The sequence below is a fragment of the Tenrec ecaudatus genome, chromosome 2 (genome assembly GCF_050624435.1).
Source record: "Tenrec ecaudatus isolate mTenEca1 chromosome 2, mTenEca1.hap1, whole genome shotgun sequence".
Taxonomy (NCBI): Eukaryota; Metazoa; Chordata; class Mammalia; order Afrosoricida; family Tenrecidae; genus Tenrec; species Tenrec ecaudatus.
In genome coordinates, this window is record NC_134531.1 from 178,624,797 (window position 1) to 178,648,581 (window position 23,785).

The 23,785-nt window shown below is 38.6% G+C and overlaps 1 pseudogene; it reads left to right on the forward strand.

Moving 5' to 3' along the window:
- The window catches only part of LOC142440207 (caspase activity and apoptosis inhibitor 1 pseudogene), a 100,071-nt pseudogene extending 80,430 nt beyond the window's left edge, over positions 1–19,641 (forward strand).
- The last annotated feature ends 4,144 nt before the right edge of the window (positions 19,642–23,785 follow it).

Genomic DNA, 23,785 nt, shown 5'->3' on the forward strand with positions numbered 1-23,785 from the left:
CTAAATGATCTTTAGATTTGGGAATTACTTGTAAACATTCTCTGGTATTCACAGTATTTTTTTTAACGAAACTCCAATTTCTTTCTATGAGCTTCTTATTTTTATCACTTGAAAATAAATAGGTTTGCAGTATGAAGTTCATCCCTTTAGTTTGAACATATTTAAAGGAACTCAACAATTGCTTACCTGGGTCACTTCAGATTTAAAGAAAGGGACCACATGTACTGTCTCATAGCTAGAAAGAATGAAACGCCGCATTTGTCAAAAGAAGAAGAAGAGAGAATCAGATCGGTTAGGGATTAGGGTATAGAGAAGGCACCTTTCAACTCTAAGCCATTTCGTGCCATGTGTTCGTGGTAGGTTTGCTCTGACAGAAAGCATTACTATCTAAAGACGGTGCAGTTGTCTCCTGTGTGTCAAAGACATGGCAGTCTTCATCTGGGTCTTGTTAGACAGATGTCCATATCACACGGAACCCATCCTGATTAGCAGCCTGTGAATTGATCCCCTTAGGGCAATGTGACAGTTTCCCTCCTCTGCCAACCGGAGAGCAAAAAGGCTGTTTCAGGTGCTGCCTATAGACAAAGGCCTCTGAAGCTTGATCCTTGTCTGAGCTAAGGAAAATCATTTGGAGATGAATATTCTGCTCTCTTAAATCTTCTTAAAATAGCTGACTTCCCAAAGTTAAAGGACCTTAAAAATGCAGTTTCCAAAGTTTAAATAGACCTCTTTATGAATATTCCTTACACAAAAGATTGTATTTCTTGTGGAGAAAAGAGCATTACTGGCACTTTCTTACTTCAGGTCTTACATTTTATGAAAAATTATATATATAAAATGCATTTTACTAAATATAACATACATACATAAATGTGCATAAATTAGCAGAATTTTAAAAAATGAATAAATGCATGTAAAAGATTGTGATATACAAATAGGGGGGAGTACCCCTATGAGATTCTTACTCTGTCCCTCCACTACCTTTGCCCCTGCTGCCTCCCAATTCATCCCTCAGATAATTTTTGTTGCTATTACTATATTGTTTAGGGTTCACCAATATAACTTAGTGTTTGAATAATTTATGAACCTCTCCTGAGTTTAGGTTGAGAAACTTTTTCCATTATGTCCAGCAAAAATAACAGACATGCCCATGTGACTATGAGATTTATAGCCTTGGGAACTTGGATTGCCTCTGATCAAAGTTTGTTAAGATTTATACACATATTTTCAACTGCTTCCTCTGTCTGTAGGTGGTACCACCAAAAAAAGGGGAAACGAATGAAAAGATACAGTGGGAGGAATAAGTTATGCCAAGAGATTATGAAGAAATGTGAAATAGAAATCACCCTTTATCTACGAAAATATTTTATTTTCATGACATAATTACATGATATTTCTGGCAGAATATTTAACTATTCTAAATTTCAATTGCTTTAGATATGAACCTGGGATACTAATAACAGTTTGCTAAAGTGCTTTTTTTTAACTAAAATTTCTGTCTCTAGAAGGCAAGCTAAAATGCATCACCCCAGGCCCCCAGCTGTACTCTCTTATCACCAATTCTACCGGAAAGTTGGAGGATTGGGCTCTTTTATCTCATATAAGTAGGGGTGGGAGATGGGGACTTCACATGGTACCTATTTTGATCTAGGGAATACAAGATGTGGAAATGAATCTCGCTTTATGCCAAGGTCAGAACTGAAATGTCTATTTCAGCCTATCTCAAGCCACAAGGCAATGCCAACTTTATTCATTCTTAGCAAATATCTTTGAGAGGTAGGACAGACTTAATCTTTCACATTAGACAGATAAGAAATGAAATCACTGAGTACACAAGTGATTTCTGAAGCAGCAGGTAAAAGTTAGAAGAGAAAAAAAGTATACATTTGGTCTCTTGTCTTTTGCCTGGGGTTCACTTGCCAGGGGTGTTGGGGCGTTGTTACGGGACCACTCACACATACACTCGTGACTGATGTGGACAGTGATAAGTGGGTTCTTTAGAAGATAGAATGTGTAAAGACAAACATGTCCATTCATATTAAGGTCCTGACCACTGGCGTCCAGTTTTCCCAATATTAAGTGCATGAGCAAACTGCTTCGTGGCAGAAATGTCACTGCCAGACCTTTAAGGAGGTGAATCAATACTGGGCCTCAGTCAAAATTTTGCCATTATGTTTCCAAACACTGGAGTCCTCAAGGAGACTTTTACATATTCACTGAAATGCTTTGAGAGCATGGAGGTCGGGCTCTTTAAATTGTTAAAGTGTTGCCAACCATCAGCAGGTCTCTGTAGATTATAAACAAGGAGCAGAGCCACTGTCCTTCTGTTTGATACTTTTTTCCCAGAAGAGCTCCGGGATGCTGGCTGAAATGTCGGAATACAACAAGAGGTGCCTATTTTTAGCATCAGTTGATGTACTGTCCCTGCTCTTTCAACATACATCAAGATTCTAAACCGGTGCCTTTTAATGGGCTCCAAGTTAGGGAAGCCGAAGTCAGTTAATGTGGGAGATACTTTAATGAAAGTTACTGAAACTTTTATACTTGGTTGCATATTAGTTCTATTATGTTGCTATTGTTAGGATGCATGGAGTGGGTCCCACCTCCCAGTAAGCCTGCTGCCTGCATGGGCTGGGGGGAACCGCAGCAGACCTCCTCTGGCTTCACCATTGCTACAAGGCAGACGTCAGGCACGTCTCCACGCCCATCCATCTTGAACTATTCTTCCACTAACCGTTCTTCCCACACCACTCTATGGTTATGAGGAGCTCATTAATTCTCTAAAGTTGCCACACAGAAATCACAGACAATCCTGATAATTATGGTGTTTATTGGCGCAACAAAAATATGTCTTAGAAGAAGGATAGACAGAGTGTTCCTAGAGGCAAGGCTAAGGAGACTGCCTCACATCCTTTGGGCGTGTTGTTAGGAGAAATCAGTCCCTGGTGAGGAACATCATGTTTGGTAAAGCAAAGGATCCACAGAGAAAAGAAAGGTACTCAACATGTTGAATTAGCACAGTGGCCTTCAGCATGGGAACAATTGTGAGGATGGTGCAGTGTTTCAATCTGTTGTGCATAAGGTGGCTATGGGTCCCAGCCCACTCAGTGACACATAACAACCTCACAACAACACATTAGAGAAGTGAATAGGTTACCACAAGTCAGAATCCGTAAACAATAAAGATACAGTTATTGGTCTATGGTGCCAACTCTCTTCAGCCAGCAACCAAGTCTCTCTCTGGTCCTCAGCTTCTCAGCCACATAATCTTTGCCCTGTCTCCGTGGACCAGGAAGCCTGCCTCTAGCTCTGTCTTACTGTCCCCAAATTGGAGCTGCTCCTCTTGCTCTGGCCTATCATCTTTGTGCCACAGTCTCTGGAGCCTCTGGTCTCAGCTTCTGTTGCTTCAGACAGGGATCTGAAACATGCTCCTCCAGGAGTCCTGGGCTTTCTCTGCAGCTGCTTTTTCAAAGCTGGCTCATGTTTACAGTCTAGGGTTTGCCATCAAAATGTGACTAGTCCTCTCTATTAGTCTTACGCACACCTTATTGACAAAGTCCCACCCAATTAGTTAGTAGGCATTACAGAGACTTGGGTAGATGAACCATATTAAGACAATTTGTTGCACCACATGCATGTGAAACACTGCCCTGGCCTGCGCAATCTTCCCAATTGTTATGTTTGAAACTACTGTTGCAGCCAATATGCAAATCTATCCTCTTTGGGGTCTTCCTCTTATTTGATGACACTGTACTGAGTTATAGTCAATTAATATGACCCTTCGAGTAATAATACCTTATGCTATAGGGTATCATTCTGAGCTCTCTACAGCTGTGCCTATCACCCTGTTTTGGAAGGCATTCTCTATGGAACTAATAGGATTAGAGTGGCATTGAGACCTGACTTTAGTAGAGGGTATGAGCCAAGGCATGCCCTTGTTTCCTTGGAGATATCACTAGGATTCCACCTTAGTAGACTAGGAGCCCTGTTGGTAAAGTGGTTATGAATTGGGCTGTAATTTGCTTGGTCAGCTGTTCAGAGCCAACATCAGCTCCTTGGGAGAAAGACGGGGCTTTATAGTCCCATAAACAAGTACCGTCTCAGAAACTCACAGGGGGTCTCTATGACTCATGGAAGTGAGTTCGGAGTTTGAGTAACTTATGACGTCAGCCTTTGTTTATCATGGAAAAGTTATGTATACTGGTATTAAAATTCACTTTTAAAATACATCAACTCACATGGAAGAACAGACATCTATTTCTTTAAAGAGCTTTTGTAGAAGGAAGAAGAGCAGCTGTGACTCGAGGACACTTTGTGTTTCTGGCTCTGGACCCTCATCTCTGCTTGACCTTCAGATTTGGGACTGAACAGCACCCACCAACACGTGAGACATTTCCTCCTAGTTTTCACGAGCGCCGTGGAACACTGAAGGGAATTACGGAAACCAGCAATAAGAAGGAATATTTTCAAGGGAGGACTGGGATAAAATGCATCAGCATAGCATCTTGGAAGAGTCGGACAGTTGAGATTTCTTGGTGATTTTGCCTTTAAAAATGATTATTCATTGGGGGTTAATACTTATGGCATATCATCTATAGTCCAATCATGTTGAGCAGAATTGTACAATTGCTACCACAGTCAGTTTCCAAACATTCTTTTTCTTCCTGGACATCTTGACATTGTCTTGAATCTCCCACTCTTTGAGACAGTCTGGTATTACTTCTTGTAAACCAGATATTACATGACTTCTACCATATATTGCATCTTTCTCCTAGGACTGATCTCTCTTCGTGTTTTATTATGGAAACAAGGAATTTTGTTTGCCTCTTTTAGGGCTTGTTTTTGGACTTCCTAACCTAAGAGTGTGTATTCAGATCCTTGGAACACAATGAGCATTTGCAAATGTTCCACAAAAAGGAAAATAAAAGGTGAGACACTGAAAATATAAATGTCAGTGCCCTAACCATAAGGCTAGCCAAGAAACCTTGCCTCCTCTAATAGCTTTCCCCTTGACCCTATCACATTCTTACTGCCACGCGCAGGGTAGGACAAAGGACTCCATCAGTCCCTAGTTTCAGGGAACACCTGGAACAGAAGATAATAAGAGCAGGCACCATCTTAACCGTACTGAGGTCTTCAAAGGAGCTCTCCTAAATACAAGAAAGATGACTAAACAATTGTACTATATCTTCAGTACAATGTGCTACTAACTGTAAAGAAAGCATACGTACTCACGATTGAAACAATAGATAAAGTTAACTGGCAAATGATTCATATTAAGTGGATCTACAATCCAATTCAGGGACGCAGCCCTCAAGGAGTCAAATGGCACGCAGCGGTGAAAGTTGCTCTCCAAGGTTTGAAGAACATGGATACCTCTTTAAGGACTACTGGTTGCCTGACCCAAACCATGGTCTTTTCTATTGTCTCATGTGAAAGTTGAAAAAGGAATTAAGAAGACTAAAGAAGAATCGATGTATTCAAATTGTGGTGCTTTCGAAGGATACAGAAAATAGCATGGACTTTCAAAAGAACAAACAAATCTCTCTTGGAGGAAGAAGGCTAATTATAAACAAGGATGAAGAGACTTAATCTTGTGTACTGTGGACATATGATCAAGATGTCCCTGGAAAAGGATATGATGTTGGTAGAGTAGATGGTCAGGTGCAAAAGAACGAGATCCCCCAGGAGCTAGATCAATACAGTGATGGCAACAATGAACGCAAGCTTCCCAGTTCTGAGCCTGGTGAAGGAGCAGGACGGGTTTTGTTCTATTATACATAGCTCACCAGAAGTCACAACCTAGCAGCACCAACCACAATAACATCCCTATCTTGTATAAAGGCGATTTGGGTGAGAATTTAAATATTGATAGAGGATTAGACATAGCCTTGAATATGCACAAACACACACAGACACACTCAACAAAACCAAACATCTTATTGCCATCAAGTTGATGCTGACTCATAGGAACCCTATGGGCAAAGGTAAATCTGCCCCTGTGGTTATCTGAAGCTGTAACCCTATAAGTAGAAAGCATTGTAGTTTGGAATTACTGACCTGGTGGTTAGCAACCCAACATATAACCACATATATTCACATCTAAACCACCATTGTTTGATTATGTAGTAAAGTAAATTGGAATCTAGGTCTACTTAAAGTGATAACTGAGATACATTCCATTACCCACCCACTCCCCAAAGCATACTAAATTGCATACTAAAATTTAAAATAAAATTCTAGAAATGACAAATAGCTACCATTTACTCAGAGCCTTTCTTGAGACTATAGGAGAATGCATGTAAGGAGTTAGGGATGGAGTAGGATGGAGCTGAATCAAGATTTTAATATGAGACAAATTAAATTTGAGGTTTTCTTAAGCACCCCAATTGAGCTGCCAAAAAAGTGCCTAGATATAGAAACCCAGATCGAAGGATAAGTCAAAGCAAGATTAATATATTGGTGAATCATCAACCTACACATAATTTTAAAGCCATGGTCTGAGTAAAATTCACCTAAAATGAGGAAGATGGATATTTTAATGAATATTGTTAGATAGTCATAAATTAGTAAATAATAGATTTTCCCTAACATTCATTTAAGCACTTTAATTCATAGAAAACTATTTTTTAATATTTACAATTAAACTGAGGTACATTTAACATACATTCTAGTCTTAGGATATCAGGAAACATTGCCTGTGGTTCATCAAACTGCAAGTGCTGAGTTATAGACAATTCTGAGTACTGTACAACACACTGGTTAAAGCGTTTCTCACTAATTGTTGTCTACACATATAGAACATTGTCTTCTTTCCCTTGTTCTCAAACCCCTTTCAATTGTGTGACATTCTTTCATCCATTGTCATAAGATTTCTTATCAGATAAGAAAGTAAAGAAAGTGCAGATAGAGATAGTGCCCTCTAGTTACAATGAAATACTGATTACTTTGTGGGAGTATTTTTAGAGTTGATAAATCAATGCACAAAAAATACAGCCTCGTGCCTCTAAAGAAAGTTAGCTCTCTAAGCTAGCATTTTTCAAAGTAGCGATCCAAAGAATATTAATTCCCAGAATGTAAATCTCAGAAATACTAAATTAAATAGCATTTATATGACAGGAATTCTCAAGGCCTTTAATAAGCTAATGAGTATTCTGACTCTGAGAAAGAGAAAGAGAAAGCTATATGTAATTTTTCCTGTCCCTTAAATGGCCTTTGAATTTTTTAATGTACAGCATGTCATGGTTCTAGTGTCATAAACAATAAGCTTATTCAATGGCCTAAACAGATAGCATTAAACACAGTATTCTTTTATTTTAGACCTAAATGATCAATAGCTATAAGAACTACTGAAAGAAGCTACCATGGCTTCCATAAATTATTTTTTTTCACTCACGTAGGATGGTTACTAAATTATCCCGACTTTGAAGATACAGAAGCAAAACTGGGCCAACTGATAAAACTGACTAAGGTTACGAACCTCTTAGGTGGGAGTGTTACAATCCAAGCCTAAGCATTTTACCTTCACAGCCAGGTCTCCATATCACTGGGTCTTTATGCGTTGCTGTCGGACCTGCACTTGCACTATGCACTCCATTTGCCTTCTGAGTCTGATGCCACGAGTATGAGAAGTGCTGTTTAATCACTTGAACAATAGGTGCATCTGCTGCAGTGATGTAAGAAGGTGATTATTTGTCAAGAAAATACTGGCTGATTAGTTCTGAAGTAGAGACTCTCTGATGTTGTTGTAATGTGCCTTTGGGCTGCTTCTGACTCATAGTGATCCTGTGTACAACAGAACAAAACACTGCCCAATCCTGTGCTATTCTGATGCCGTGTTCTTCTTGGTATAGTCCAGTTTCTCAGATTATTACCTCTGTGAACAGATTGGAGGAGTATGATGAAAAGTTGCAACCCTAATGCACACCTTTCCTGATTTTAAACCATGCAAGAGTCCCTTCTTCTGTTCAAACTCCTGATTCTTAGCCTATCTGTGAGTTTCACATGATCACAGGGAAGTTTTCTGTTATTCCCATTCTTAACATTCTGCATAGTTTATTTTGATCCACACAGTTGAATCACTGGCCCGTCCCTGTTGATGTGTTCTTGCAACCATTTCAAAATTATCTTCATCAAAGTATTTTGTGCATACAATATCAATACTATTGCTTGATGATTTCTATATTCTGATGCAGCTTTTTTTTAAATGAGCATCTATGTGGATCTCGTTAATCTGTTGACCAGGTAGTATCCTCCATATTTCTTTGCATAGATGATTAAGTGCTTACTCTGCTTCATTAGGGTTTTTCTGAAACATTGCAGAGGGTATTTCAACAATTACCGAAGCCTTGTTTTTTGGCTAATACCTTCAGTGCAGCTTGGGCGTCTTCCTTCAGGACCATTGGTTCTTGAGTATGATTGCTACCTCGTGAGAATAAGAAACATTGACCAATTCTTTTGACACAGTGGCTCTGTGTATTCCTTTTTCATTTTCTTTTGTTGTTTCCTGTATCTGTTTAATATTTTCCCCATAATTTTCCTCAATATCAAAATTTGAGCCTTTTCAAAAACACTTATTTACTGCTTTCAGCTTGAGGTCTGCTAGGCATGTTCTTTCTTGGCTTCCTAACTCCAAGTCGCATTCTACGATTGTGCTGAATTATAGCTTCTTGAGGTTTCTGTTTAACTTTTCTGGTCAGATTTTTTACCTCATTATTTCTTCCATGGGCTTCAGCTACTCAAATTTCAAGAGTAACTTTCAAAGTTTCTACTGAAATCCCCTTGGGTGTTTTCTTTCTTTTATTGGCTTTGTAATGACCTTTTACTTTCTTCATGTACGGTGTTATTGATAATAATAGCCTACAGATTGGAGATATTCTCTCATTAGTATTCAATGTACTAGATTTGTTCTTGTAATATTCTTCAAATACTCATGGTTATATTTTAGCCTTTGTGGACTTGTTTTAATATTCTTCAGCTTCCACCTGAACTTGCGTATTAGTAATTGATGGTCTGTTTCATAGTCAGTTTCTGGTTGCTGATATTGAACTTCTTCATCATCTCTTCTGGTGATGTAGTCAATGTTATTCCGATGTAGTCTATCTGATGAGATCCATATGCATGTACAGTCAGTCACCTTTATGTTTTTGAAAACTGGTTTTACAAAATTCTGTCAGGTACTCCCCAACTTCAATTCTCTTTCCAAGGCTATATTTTTCAAATACTGTTTCTTCCTTTTTGTTTCCAACTTTCAGTAATCCACTTCAGTTCACTAATGCATGGAACATCAATCTTTATATGTTCCACTTTCTTTTTGATAATTTTCCATTTTTCTATATTTATACTTTGAAAATTCAATGTTATGATTATTAATAGGTCCGTGCAGAGCTTTCTCCTCCGTGTGAGTTTTGTCCCATCAGAAAATGAAGGTTCCCCAAAGTTTTACTCCATTCATATCACTAGCGTCTACTTCACTTTGAAGTATTAATTCTTCCATAGTCACAATTTGAGCGTTTTATATCCTGAGGGCTCATTTTCTGACTGTATATCTGAACATATGCCACTATTATTCATAACATTTTCAGTGGTTAATCCCTCAGAAGTGGACAGCTTGTTCTTTCTTTATGTTCTGTTTTCAGTATGGATACTCCACTGAAGCCTCTCCATCATGGGGGATCCTGCTGGCATTTGAAATATAAATGGCTTCCAGCATCACAGCAACACAAAGGCCACAGCAATAGGACAACATGACAAATGGATAGTGGCGAAAAACCTGTGGTAAACTTTAGTGCAGATGACACTCCAAAATCTGAATGTCCTGAAAAGTCCTCTATACGGATTATGGAACCTACCAGGGTGATTTAGAGACTTTACTTGTTTTAGATCACTAGAGATGTTAATTATAGACGTGTTCTTAACATTTTACATCAGCATTTACAAAGGGTATGTAAGGGAGTGGGTCCTGTGACAATATAGACTCTGGCTTAATGTATCTGCAATGTGGTCCAAGGTTCAGCATTGTTATCAGTATCACAAGTGAAGTAGGCTGTTAGAGGACACACTCTGAGCAGTGAGAATATACTCTTCCCTTGTAGATTTACATGTCCGCCCAAAGGATTACTTTGTAATTATTAACTCTATACTTGCATATTTTCATTTATTTAGAAAACTTCTTCTGATGATTGCTAGTTATTCTAAACATTTAAGTTAAATTTGACTCCCTTGTTTATTTTGCTGATCAACCACCTGGATTTGCCTAGGACAGATTTCGTTAGCTGATAGGGACTTTCGATGCTAAATTTAAGGTGATTAAAATTGGGCTGGAAGCAATTGAGTTGTTCACCATGCAGCGTGTGTTCTGTGTTGCTGGAGGTGATGCCATCAGTGTTTCAAAAATTAGTAGGTCCACCTGTGGTGAATGTGTTTCAGTGGGACATGCATCCTACAGAAAAATATTAAGAAATAATAAGCTTCCCACTTCTGAGGGATTAGCCACTAAAAATTATGATTTTCAATGGTCATGGAGTGAACCTATTCTAAACCAGAAAACAACCACCTAGTTATATCTACGGCTCATTCTACTCTTGTTGGGGTGATCTGAATTTAGAAAAACATAATGTGCCTGCAATCCTTGGAAATCTTATACTAATGTAAACTTCACAGATTGGTGGAGGAAGAATTTAAGCTGTTGAGCCTTCGATCTTAACTACTATGACAAGGCTAAGTAGTCTTGGTTGCACAATGCTTAAAACACTAGACTATGCCTCCAAAGATCAGCAGTTTGAATTGCTAAAGTGGTTCCATAAGGTAAAACACCCCCCTGGTAACCTGCTTCATAAAGATCCCAGCCTAGGGTACATTACAGGGCAGTTGTACTGTGGGACATAGGTCAGTAGTCAGGATCAACTCAAAGCTCCCTGAGAGCACGTTGCCTACAAAGTAGAATAAGTGTGTAGGCTGCACCTGCTAATGTGTAGGTTCTCATTTCTGCTCCATCTTTAAAATATTTGGCTTTTGTTGTTCGTGAAATAGATAATGGGATAGGTAGATCTATAAATATGTGTTTGATATCTGTGCACATAAATATATGTGATTGAGATCCATAATTCCAACACCGTGGGGATTACCACCTAGGGGTTACACAAATATATTCACTAGTTGAAATAAAAGTATAAGAGATCACCATTTCTACACTACAAAAAATGGCATGAGACCATTCAGATAGCCCCTGGCTACATAAGGGAGGAGATTCCAAACCAGGCCAAGCCGAGTGCTATAATACAAAGGTCAGACCTGCCTCCACCTTCCATCCTTGATTGACCCTATTTGGCACCAACTATTCCCCTGAAGACCCTCTAGTTCTTTACAATAGCCAACAGAACCCCCAAACAATACTTACAATACTTACAAAACTACAATAATGGAGTTTACTGGACAAGTGACCAGGCTACCACAAGCCAGGATCAGAAAACACCAGGAACTGTCTTTCTTAAGGTCAAGTGAATGGCAACTGAAACAGACCAATCCCTTCTTTTGGTGTTTCACAGACTTCCATCCATACTTTGATGGGAGTTACGCTGCATGCTTAGAAGAGCCATATGAAGAAATATCACTTTAGCTGATATACATAACCACACCACTATACTTAAATATTCAGAATTTTAATATCTTTTACAAACAAACAAAAATCCAAATGTACCATTTCTGTATCCTTGAGTCATTTGAAGAGAAGCAGAGTTTATCACTGAAAGAGTTGTTACTTGCTCTTGGGTAGGCTTCCACTCAGGAAGACCGCGTGTCCAACAGACACAATCATATCTCACCTCATCCTCACTGTCCTTGCCGTGCTTGAGTCCGGTGTTGCTGCCATGTATATTTTCATTGGCTTCTGACCTAGGTTACTTTCCGAACCACATTAGACACTAACCTGGTGTGATCAGTAGAGTTTTCACTGGTTAATTTGGGGGGCAGATCTCTACCTCCTTCCTAATTTGTCGTAGTTTGGAAACTCCACTGAAACCTGTCTGTGGTTGCACGAGTCTTCTGATATTTGAAATACTTGCGGTGTTGTTTCATGTATCATAGCTAATCTCCAGCCACCTTAGTACAGCAAACTGACTGGTCAAAATTCACCTATCTCCTCGCAACAGCTGTCCTTTGGTGACCCCCTGTTGTTCATTTTGACTACATGCAATTTTATCTGTTGTGAGGTGGTAATGAATGCATGCTGATCACAAGCTTACTTTATGGAAAATAGAATTAGGTCCAGAATACTCTAAGGTAGTTGAAGATATTTAGTAAAATAATCAATCAGTTAAACAAACAAAAATCCTAAAGTTAATATTCTGTTATCATCCATATAAGCTCTTAAGACTTTCTTTAGAATTTCAGAATACAGAATGAATTTCAAATCCTATTCATGAGAGTTTTGAAGGGACCTTAATAGGTGAAAAAACCCTGTGAATATCATCAATTTAAAAAATCTGAAATTCAAAATTATTCACATGGATATTCTATGACTTAATCTGTACCATTTTTCTTATCTGTCTTATACATTTACCTTTTGTTCTATTTTAGAGTGATAGGATTTTATGAGCTAGAAACATTTCATTTAAAAATTTAATCCTGAATTGTTAAGTTATTCTTAATATGCCAGGTTCTATTTATCATTTCACTAATTTTCTACTAATTATTTATGATATTACCATATGTGTCTGAAAATGATAGGATAAACTTAAGCAAAATCAACTTTCAATTAAGTTTTCTATTTTTTCCATGTGGATATTATACGTTATACCTGGCATCCATGGCGGCTGTTTTAATTTGCATTTCTCTTATGGCTAATGATCAGGAGCACTTTCTCATGTGTTCATTGGCCATACAAGTCTCTTCCCTAGTCACATTTCACTTCATTTATTTTGCCCACTTCCTCAGGGGGTTAACTGTTTTCCTCTCTTTTGCAGGGCAAGGAAGGTATTATAGATTTTAATAGTAAGCTCTTTGTCTGCTGTTCATTGCTAAAAAATCCTCTACCAGTCTGTGGGTTGTCTTATTACCCTCTTGGTGAAGTCTTTTGATGCACACAGGTGGTTAATTCTTAGTAAATCCCACTTGTCTATTTCCAGTTCACCTGTGTGGTGTACCCTTCCCTATTGCAGAAGCCTATGAGTTCCCTGGGCCAGGGTTCTTAGGTTTGCCCTGATTCCTTCATTGATGGTCCTGATAGTTTGGGCATTTACTTCTAGGTGTGTGATCCACCTGGAATTTGTTCTTGGGGTGAGATTAACATCTTGTTTGATTTTTCTACATGTGGACATCTACTCTTTCCATCACCACTTGTTAAAGAGGGCATCTGCCTCTCACTTGATGCTTTTGGAGTCCTTGCTGAAGATCAGTTGTGTATATGCTGATGGTTTTATTTCTGGGTTTTCTGGTCTTTTCCATTGCTCTGAGTATCTGCCATTATGCTAGTACCAGGCTGCTTTGATCACTGTGGCTATATAATAGGTATTAAAGTCAGGTAAAGCAAGTCCTCTGACTTTCTCCTTCTTGAGGAGTTCTCTGCTAATTCTGGGTTTTTCCCCTCTCTATATGAAATTGGTGGTCAGTTTTTCCAATTCTTTGAAGAAGGTTGTTGGTATTTGAATCATACTAGCATTAAACTTATAAAGTGCTTTGGGTAAGATTGACATCTTCACTATATTGATTCTTCCAATCCATGAGCGTGGGATGTTCTTCCATTTGTGGAGGTCGCATTTGGTTTCCTGGAGTAGGGTACTGTAGTGTTTCTAGTACAAGTCTTTAAATTTTTTTGTTAAATATATTCCTAGGTATTCAATTTGTTCTTGGCTATTGTGACGGGTACTGCCTTCTTGATCTCCGGTTCCAGGGTCCTGTACAATGTAAATAGCAAACTGATAGACTTCTGTTTGTTGATCTTGTATCCTGCCACTTTTCCATATTCCTCTATAACTGTCAGTACTCCTATTGTGGAGCCTCTGGCATTTCCAATGTACAGAATCATGTCATCTGAAAATAACGATAGTTTCACTTCCTCCTCACCCAGTTGGGTACATTTAATGTCCTTCTGCTGTCTTATGTTGTAGACTAGGACCTCCAATATGATAATGAATAGAAGAGGGGACAAGGGGCATGCTTGTCTGGTCCTCTTTTTCAGAAGGATTATTTTCATATTTTTTCTCCATTGACTTTGATTTGGCTGTTGGCTTTTCATAGATAGCTTGTATTAACTTGAGAAATGTTCCTTCCATTCCTATCTTTACAAGTGTCTTAATTAGGAATAGGTGTTGGATGCTGTCAAATGCTTTTTCTGCATCTATCAATATTATCATGTGATGTGGTTCTTATACTTTATCTTACCAATGTGGTGTATAATATTGATGGATTGTGGATGTTCAGCCATCCCTGCATCCCTGGGATGAATTCTACCCGATCATGGTGGATGATATCTTTTATATACCTTTGTGTTCTATTAGCCATTTTTTGTTGTTAAGGATTTTTGCATCTATGTTCATTAGCGATATTGATCTATAGTTCTCTATACCTGCGGGATCCTTGCCCTGTTTGAGTATCAAAGTCTTACTGGTTTCATAAAATGTGTTTGGGCGTTTGCCATCCTTTTCTACTCTCTGCAATAACTTGTGGAGGATTGGTGTCAGCTTTTTATGAATGCTTAGTAGAATTCCCCTGTGAAGCCTTCTTGTCCAAGGGCTTTTTTGGTTGGTAGCTTCTTGTCTGATACAATTGATGTATGGATTGTAACAATAGTTGTAAGAGCCCCCAATAAAATAATTTTTAATTCATAAATATATAAATATATATATATATATATATATCCGTGTTCTAAATAAATCCAATATATTTGAATGTGGGATTATTTGAGTATAGGGGCACATATAATTAAATTAGGATCTTTGAATTAGACAATCAGGTTCTCCAAAATGATGTTTAACCTGAATATTTCAAGAGAGCATTTTGGGGAATGACCTATCATCATTACCATGGATAGTTTTCTTACCATATGGTACTTTTTGAGCATTGACATTGTTCCAGGGTCTGCGTTATTCTTCCTGTATGTTATCTCAGAGTTGTTCGACTCAGAAAGGTCTCTTGACTTATCAGCATCATGCATCTAATATGGGCCACAAGCAGTTCTCAAGTAATAGAGTTTACAGTTGTGTTCTGACTCATCCTAACTTTTCCCCCAATTAACTGCTTCCAGGATTCAATAGTTCCAACAGATTTTTGAGAGTGTACATGTTTAATCATTGATCTTCCTACAATACAAAGACAAACTGCATTTAAATTTAGATTACAGCAAAATCCCTAGTATTCACTACAGCATTCCATTTTTAGGCATTGGACTATGGGATCAGTTGCTTTGTTTTGTTCAGTTTATTCATTGGAATTCTTATTTTCAAAATATAATGCATTTACTCAGTATAGAAGCATATATATATACATATGTGCAAATTTATTTATATCTCTATATACTGTATGTGAACTCATACATTCCAGAAGGAGGGTTAAATATGTTCAAAGGACAAACTCCAATATCTTATTTTATTTTGACAAGAAATTTTTCAAGTACCCATGTATTTCTATTCTTTCAGTACATTTTCATTTGTGTGCTTAAAGTAAAATAATAATAGCTATTAATGTCATAACCTCTACCCATAAAAATGCTAGACTCTAGAACCTGTTACCTCTTAGTACTCTATTTTGACATATACATTGTTCAATAACTGAGTGTTACAAATTAGATATCGCTTATTTAAAAACTATTTTGTAGTAATTTTTAAATTTTCTATATTTTTATTAATACCTTATTGCATTTCAAATCTATTCACTATGTTTCAGACTATGATTAAACGTCTCATAGACTTTTAATACTCTGCATTATTTATCTTTTTAAAATTTCACTCTCTTCTCTCTGACTTGATTAAGAATAATTTCTTCAGATCTGTAGGCAGGTTCTCCAAATACTACTTCATCTCTAATTTATTTGAAAATTTTATTTGTCTGGTTTACATTCTTACTACTTAACTTTTATTCTTTTTCCACAAAGTGTCATTTGGATAGCCTCATCCAAAGCCCATTTTAATGGGTTTTTTTGTTTGTTTTCTCCTCGTGAGACTCTATTTGCTTTATTAAAACACAAAAACTATTTTAAAATACACTATATTTTGTATCTTATAAATGCAATACCAGAATTCCTCATAGCTAAAACTTGTGTTGGTTGATCTTCTCTCATGGACCTTGATAATTTTGTACTTGGAAATGTTAAATTTTGAATTGATATCCATTTTATCTTTTTTGATAGGAATCATAGGGATCCCAAAGCAGGACTTGCAAAGCCATTTATCTCTCTGCTCTCCAATCAAACTGCACCCTTATTAATCCTACACATTCCTATTGGCCAGCTTGGCACAATAAACCTACCTATCATACCTCTTCTGCTACCAACGGATACTCCCATAGCACTCTACTTCTTTGCTGGGTTTGATAATCCATTGCTTTGACCACACAGAACTCACAGAAAATACAGTCATGGAGTTTCCTAGGGAAGTTGACAGATTACCACAGTTAGGATCAAGAAAGAGTAAGGATACAGTTACTGCTTCACAGGAGTACTTCTCATTGAGCAGCTAAGTTTTTCCCTTGGCCTCCACATCCTGTTATGTGGTCCATTGGGTGGGTTCTGCCTGTGTTGGCTAGGAAGCCTGCTGGTCATTCTGCCTCACAACCTCATAACTCTGTACTGGTTCTTTGCTGTCTTCTATTCTCCTTGCCTCAGTCTCAGCCTGGTTCCTTCACTCTGTCCCACGGTCTCCATATTGCAGCGCCTGTCCTTGGCCTCTACCATTCCAGACATGAATTTTGGACATTCTCCATTGGTGACATTCCTTACCTTGTGGTCCTGGGATTCCTCTCACTAGTCCTGAGATGGCTCTTATACACAGAGAAATAACTTTAATTGGGGTGTTGTTCTTATCTTTCAGCAAAGTGGTGACTTTGTTTATAAACTTTAGTATATTGGAGACCATCCCTGTCCCAAAATAAGAGTATAACCGTGGGCATAGAGGCCAGAATGCAGTGAGCACCACATAACGAATGGTGGCTAAAATGGTCACACTAACTGATGCTATGTTGGGTTTAGGGAGTCATAGAATGCTATTATTTTAGTATAATTGTCGCTGACTGCACACACTGGGCTGCTAGCCACACGATCAGCAGTTTGAGACCACCAGCTTCTCCTCAGGAGAAAGACGAGGTTTTCTACATTCTTAGAGAGTTACAGTCTCAGAAACCCATGGGGGCAGTTTTATCCTGCCCTATAGAGTCACTGTGAGGTAAAATTGACTCAATGGGAGGAAGAGATATAATACTGTCATAATTGGTGGTTGTGTTGCTCCAGGTAAACTAGAAAAACAAATCCATAGACACTCGTATGTATATAAGAAACAGCTGTTTATACAAGAGCAGTTGAATATTGAGAAAACATCCCAGACCCATCCAGGTCAGTTCCGGAAGTCTGATATTAGCCCATATGTCTGATACCAACTTATAAAATCCTCTTCAGACTCATGAAACACATGGAATGATGCCGAATGCAAGAAGATCACAGGACATTGGGTGGAAGATCTTGTGGATCCAGTGGCAGTATAAGCATTTCATTGCTGTCAGGGGGTTCCAAATGGCTCCTCCTCTCTCATCAGTGTAGCTTTATCAGGCTTGTCATTAATAATGTCTCGCAGGGTGTGAGCATGTATCTGGCCTCAAGTGAGCTATTGATCTCCTTGGCAATTTCAAAAGAGGTCATCAAACTTCTACCTGCTTGACAGGCTAAACTCTACCCCATTCACCCTTACATCTCAAATTGACAACAGATTATGAAAGTACCACCATGGTCTTTGCTTTAACTACACCTAGATATAAGATAATTAGTTCTCTGAAATCAGCATTGCTTTTAGGCATTTTATTCTTGATTACTGATTACATATTTTATCAATCTTGTATAAGAAATGAATGTTCTGGCTTTTGGTTTGTTGTTGTTTTCTTTAAGATACTTGGTGAAGTTACTATTGCATACGTTACTATGCAAGCTCAGCAGTTATTGTCAGATGCTGTCAGGTTGGTTATGACTCATAGTGTAACAGAACAGAACACAATTCTTCTTATATCTGGACCCATTGTGGAACCCTGGTGTCTGTTCATCTTTTCAAGAACCTTGCTCTTTTTCACTGCCCTTCTACTTTACCAAGCATGGTGACTTTTTCCAGGGACTGACCTCTGCTGACAACATATCAATAGTATGCGAAATAAATTCTCATTAGCCTTGCTTCTAAGGAACATTCTGGTTGTACTTCTTCCAAGACTGATGAATTTGTTCCTTTGGCAGTCCATTGTACTTTCAATATTCTTAGCCAGCTCTGTAATTGAAATGTGTCCACTCCTTGTTGGTCTTCCTCATTCAATGTTCAACTTACATATGCATATTGGACAATTGAAATACCATGGTGCATTGCAGAGACAGCAGAGACAGCCAGCTCTCATCTTATGGTAGCTGATGAGAGATAATGAAGAAGTCTTCTCCAGAAAAGTGGCCCAAAGGGAGCAACCAGGAGGCACCCCAGCAGCCACAGGGCCGGACCTGGCCCCGCCCTCACCAGCAGCGGCAGTGACAGTACCAGCACTAGTGGCTGCAGTGGCATTACCCGCTGAGGGAACTGCAAAGGAGGTGTCACCAGTTGGTGGGTGAGGGCCTCAGCAGCTCCGGGGTGGGGAGGACAGCCTTGAGGGCAGTGAGCTGCCCAGGAAGAGAAGGAGCCTCGGCCCTGCCCTCAATGTTGCAGGCTTCCGGTGTCACGAAACCAAACATATTGTGCCATCTTTGGAAAAAGTATTATTCTTGGCAGAACACAGTGACCTTGAAGAAAGTAGACTGGACTTGACTGTGTACTTAGAACCAATTAATTTCTACATATCAGACAAAAAAGAAATCCTTCCGCAGTGTTTCTGTATCACAGGGGAGAAGAAGTTACAGAAGATGCTTCCTGATGTGTTAAAAAATGTTCAATGGGAGAAATTCAACTGTGCCAGGGCCAGTTAGAGCTCGTATCTGAAAAACCCTGAAGATTCTTGAGTTTGACAGTAGCAGGGATTCTGAGAAGGAAGAGGAGGCAATGATGGCCCTAAGATGGGATCAGATTTAGTCAGTCCACAAGACATAGATTCTACTTCATCTCTGACGGAGAACAAGCAACCTGGAGGTTTGTAATAAAACAAGCAAAGGTGGACATGGAGCTGTACTTAGTGTAAATGCTGATATTTCTGACAGTGACCTAAAGGCTCAGGCAGCAAAGGAGCAGCTGAGACCTCAGAACCTATGGTCCAAAATGAAAGTGGTCAGATCGGCGACCTGGAGGAAGACATTGAGAAAAGTGTCTTTGGGATTCTGGTACTGGCACAGTCTTGTCTAACGGAACCCCAGGCAGCCACGCTGACTGCGCTTCCACCAGAGGACGCCCTGCTTTCTGCACAGCAGCCGGGGAGAGGAGGGCCAGAGCCGTCAAGGCGCTAGTGAAATCTGGTGATCTCAAATCACTGACACAGTTATGAGGGCTGACTTTTAGATATGACCCCATGTCATAGAATTTTGTATATGAAGGTTTTTTTTAATCATTTTATTAGGGGCTCATACAACTCTTATCACAATCCATCCATCCATTTTGTCAAGCACATTTGTGCATTTGTTGCCATCATCATTTTCAAACAATTTGCTTTCTACTTCAGCCCTTTATATCAGCTCCTCATGTTTTCCCCTCCCCCACCCTCCTTCTCTCACGAACCCTTGATGATTTATAAATTATTTTTATTTTTTCATGCCTTGCACCGACCAATGTCTCCCTTTACCCACTTTTCTGTCATCCATCCCCCTGGGAGAGTGTTATAGGTAGATCGTTGTGATCAATTCCCCCTTTCTTCCCCCACCTTCCCCTTCCCCTCTTGGTATGGCTACTCTCAATATTGGTCCTGAGGGGCTTATCTGTGCCGGATTCCCTGTGTTCCCAGCTCTCCTCTGTATCAGTGTACATGCTCAGGTCTTGCCAGATTTGTAAGGTAGAATTAGGATCATGATAGAGGGAGTGTGGTGGAGAAGCATTAAAGAGGTACAGGAAAGCTGTATGTTTCATTGGTGCTACACTGCACCTGACTGACCCATCTCCTCCCCATGACCCTTCTGTAAGGGGATGTTGGACATGCTTCTATTGGAGGAGATATGTAAGCTGAAAATGAAAACAAGCTAAAACTTGGAAGATTATCTTTGACAGGGGTAGAGATTTCAAATGCCAAGGGATACTTTGCTTTAAACAATGTGGCTTAACGTAAGGCAATTATTACCTATGTAGAACTACTTGGCCAAATTAATTCCAGTGGACAAACCATTCTATCATTCTAGCAGGTTTCTGATATTATTATTCAGCACTTGGTTCAATTTTTTGTTCATTTGTTTTCAATTAAAAAGAACAAACTTGCATTTATTTAAATTTTAAGCTGTCAAGAAAAGAAGGATATTTTATTGGTTAGCATTTCTTTTTGTTGTTGTTGTTGAAATGCTGATGAGATAAAAAATAATGAAGATGGTCTTTTGGAGTTTGAGGACTTTTAATACATTTCCAAAGGCAAGATCAATTTCATGGACCTTTAGTAAATTGACATCATAATGAATTGTACTTTGCATAGTTTTTGTAAATAAGTTAAACCCTGCAATAATGAAGGATGCTTCTTCCTCCTATGACTAGTTGTGATTGTTTGATACCCAAATAAATTCAAATAGGGACACTGAACTTAAAATAAAGCAATTTTTCTTCTTGAAAAATAAAAGAAAATATCATGTCTTAGGTTTGGCACGCCTTATTAAACTCCTTGCTTTTCAACCCTCTAAAGAGATCTCATGCAGCAGATTCACCCAGAGCAATGCATCATTTGATCTCTTGATTGACTGCTGCTTATTGAGCATTAAGTGTGGATCCAAAGAAGACCAAAGCCTTGACAACTTCAATCGTTTCTCCATTTAGCATGATGCTGTGTGGCGGTCCAGTTGGGCGATTCGGGTCTTCTTTACATTGATTTGTATTCCTCACTGAAGGCTGCAATCTTTGATTATCTTCAGCAAGTACTTCAGTTCTTCCTTTCATTCATAGAGCAAGGTATATCATCTGCATAGAGCATGGGCTAATAAGCCTTCCTTCAATTCTGGTATTGCATTCCACTTCATATAAGCCAACTCCCACTGATCATCTCTCAACATAGAGATTGACTATGTATTGTGAGAGATAAGCCCTAACCCACACCTTCCTTTTTTCTAGACCATGCAGTAATTCATTCCTCTGTTGGTATTGAGCCATGTACAGGTTTCTAAGGAGCACAATGAACTATCATAGAATTCCCATTCTTTTCAAGGCTATCTTTAATTTGTTACAGTCAATACAATATAATATCGTTGTGCTAGATATACCACTCAGCAGTATATTACCAGTTTACATTACTAACTTCATCCACATAAGTGATTAAGATATTTCATTTTGAAAGTACTTTTTAAAATTATCTAGTCCAGCATAAGATATCTATACCACTACTTTCTACTGTTATTTCATTTGACTAAAATAAAGAGTTTTGATATGAGGTAGTTTATTGTGCCAACCTGGCCAATACACACATGTGGGGTTAATTGAAGGGCAGAGAGATAAACAGCTCAGTGATCCTCGCCTTTCTAGCTCTCAGGTCTTTTACCTTCTGATGGTCAGACTAAGGTGCAGCTGCCTTGGCTGGTTCTGTGCTTCAGCTGGCAAGACTCATTTCCTGCAAGACATCCCTGAGGAGAAGTCACATGGACTTGCCCCTCTGCAGCTCTGGGTGCGGGAGCAGACGTGTGGAGACTCCTGCCAGATGCTTACACATTCACTGACTCCACTTTCCTCCTGAAGTCGGCATCATTGCATCTGCTTTGTGAGATGGAGGAGGACCTTGTGGATTGGTGTCATACATATGGGTTAATGGGTTAATATTGGACTTGTGGTCTTGGGCAGCACTGGGTTGGGATGTTTTCTTGATGCACATTTAACCTTTATACAAAACTCTCTCTGATATATGAATTTCTGTGGACTTGTTTCTCTAAAGTACCCAGACTTATACAGATATTTCACTGAAGACGATTCTAGTAGTATATTTCTTACACCCACATTTTAATATGTTAAAAAGTTTGTATCCACGAAGTTCAATATTATGACATTGAATGTGATATTATGATGGATTGATTTTCTCAGAACAAAAGGAGAAAAGAAAGATTACGTTTTCTTTTTTTTTTCTAACACTAGGGACTAAATCATATTACTTCATGGAGATAATAGGCTCCATTAATAAGTAAAATGGGTCTAGGATAACCCTGAGTTAGCCATGGCCTCTCTCTAGTGAGGGAATCAGTGGGACGTTTCAATTGATAGATGCTCTGGGACTATGACACGAGAGTCAGCAGGAGCCTTGTGGTGTAGTGAGTGAAGGGCTGGGCTGCGATCCCAAAGTCAGCAATTTGGAACCACCAACTTCTTTGAATAAAAATAAGGTTTCTACTCCTGTGAAAAGTTACAGACAAGTAGCTTTACTAGTCCTGCATATTCCCAATGAGCTTGCATTGACTTAATGGCAGTGAATTTTGAGTTTTATGGGAATATGTTACTAGGTTCAGCACATCTTCTCATTCAAGACAATAATGGTTTATAAATGTATCATTTCAAATGTGATACACTCAAAGCCACTTTGCTAACCAAACAAGACAAAACTAAGGATCATATTTAAGTATTATTCTAAAATTATTTGCCTATAATTTCTTTAAAAATTAGGCCTTTGATGATGTTTAGAAATCACCTCTGTAACACATGTCATAGATGACATACCTAAACTTCAGAGCTGTTGAAAAATTGCAAAAGTTCACACCACGATTTTGAAGGAAATTCTCTTTGATAAAATACTGCACCAAACCTAATATAAAAATTCAGCATCCAGCTCAGCAGAATAAGTTCCACTTGAGTTAACTATTTAAAAGTCATCAATCCCTACATGTTATTAAAGATCTATAGTCACTTCATAAATTGTGCTATTTAATTTAAACCTAGCACAATGCCCAACATGAGTTCAGATCTATCTGCTAAGAAAATCTTAGTCTAAAACAACATTAAAAGTTTAGTTAAAGTTTATAATCAATAAAATAATCTGAGAATTCATCTAATACTAAAATGGAAATGAATTGTCTTAATTAACAAAGATAATTTAGGACCATCATCTCCTTAGTAGATAATTTTATTTCATAACTTTTATCAGATCTTTAGAACAACACAATTTCTGTTATAAAACCTCTAAATCCCTGTGTTACTCTGGGAAGACGAGAGAAACAAATTAATGGACACGCATGTGTATAAAAAATAGATTTATATACAAGAGCAATTGAATATTGAGAAAACATACCAGGCCAGTCTAGATAAAGTCCTTAAGTCTGATATTAGCCCATATGTCTGATACCAATCAATTAAGTCCTCATCTGACTCATGAAACACATTTAATGATGCTGACTGCAGGGAGATGACAGGCCAGTGCATGGGAAGTCTTGTGGGTGCACTGGAGGTGTAAGCATCTCCGTGCTGGCAGGGGTCTCCAGGTGGGTTCTCCAGCTCCATAGGTCTAGAGTAGTTCCATGTGTCTTGTAAAC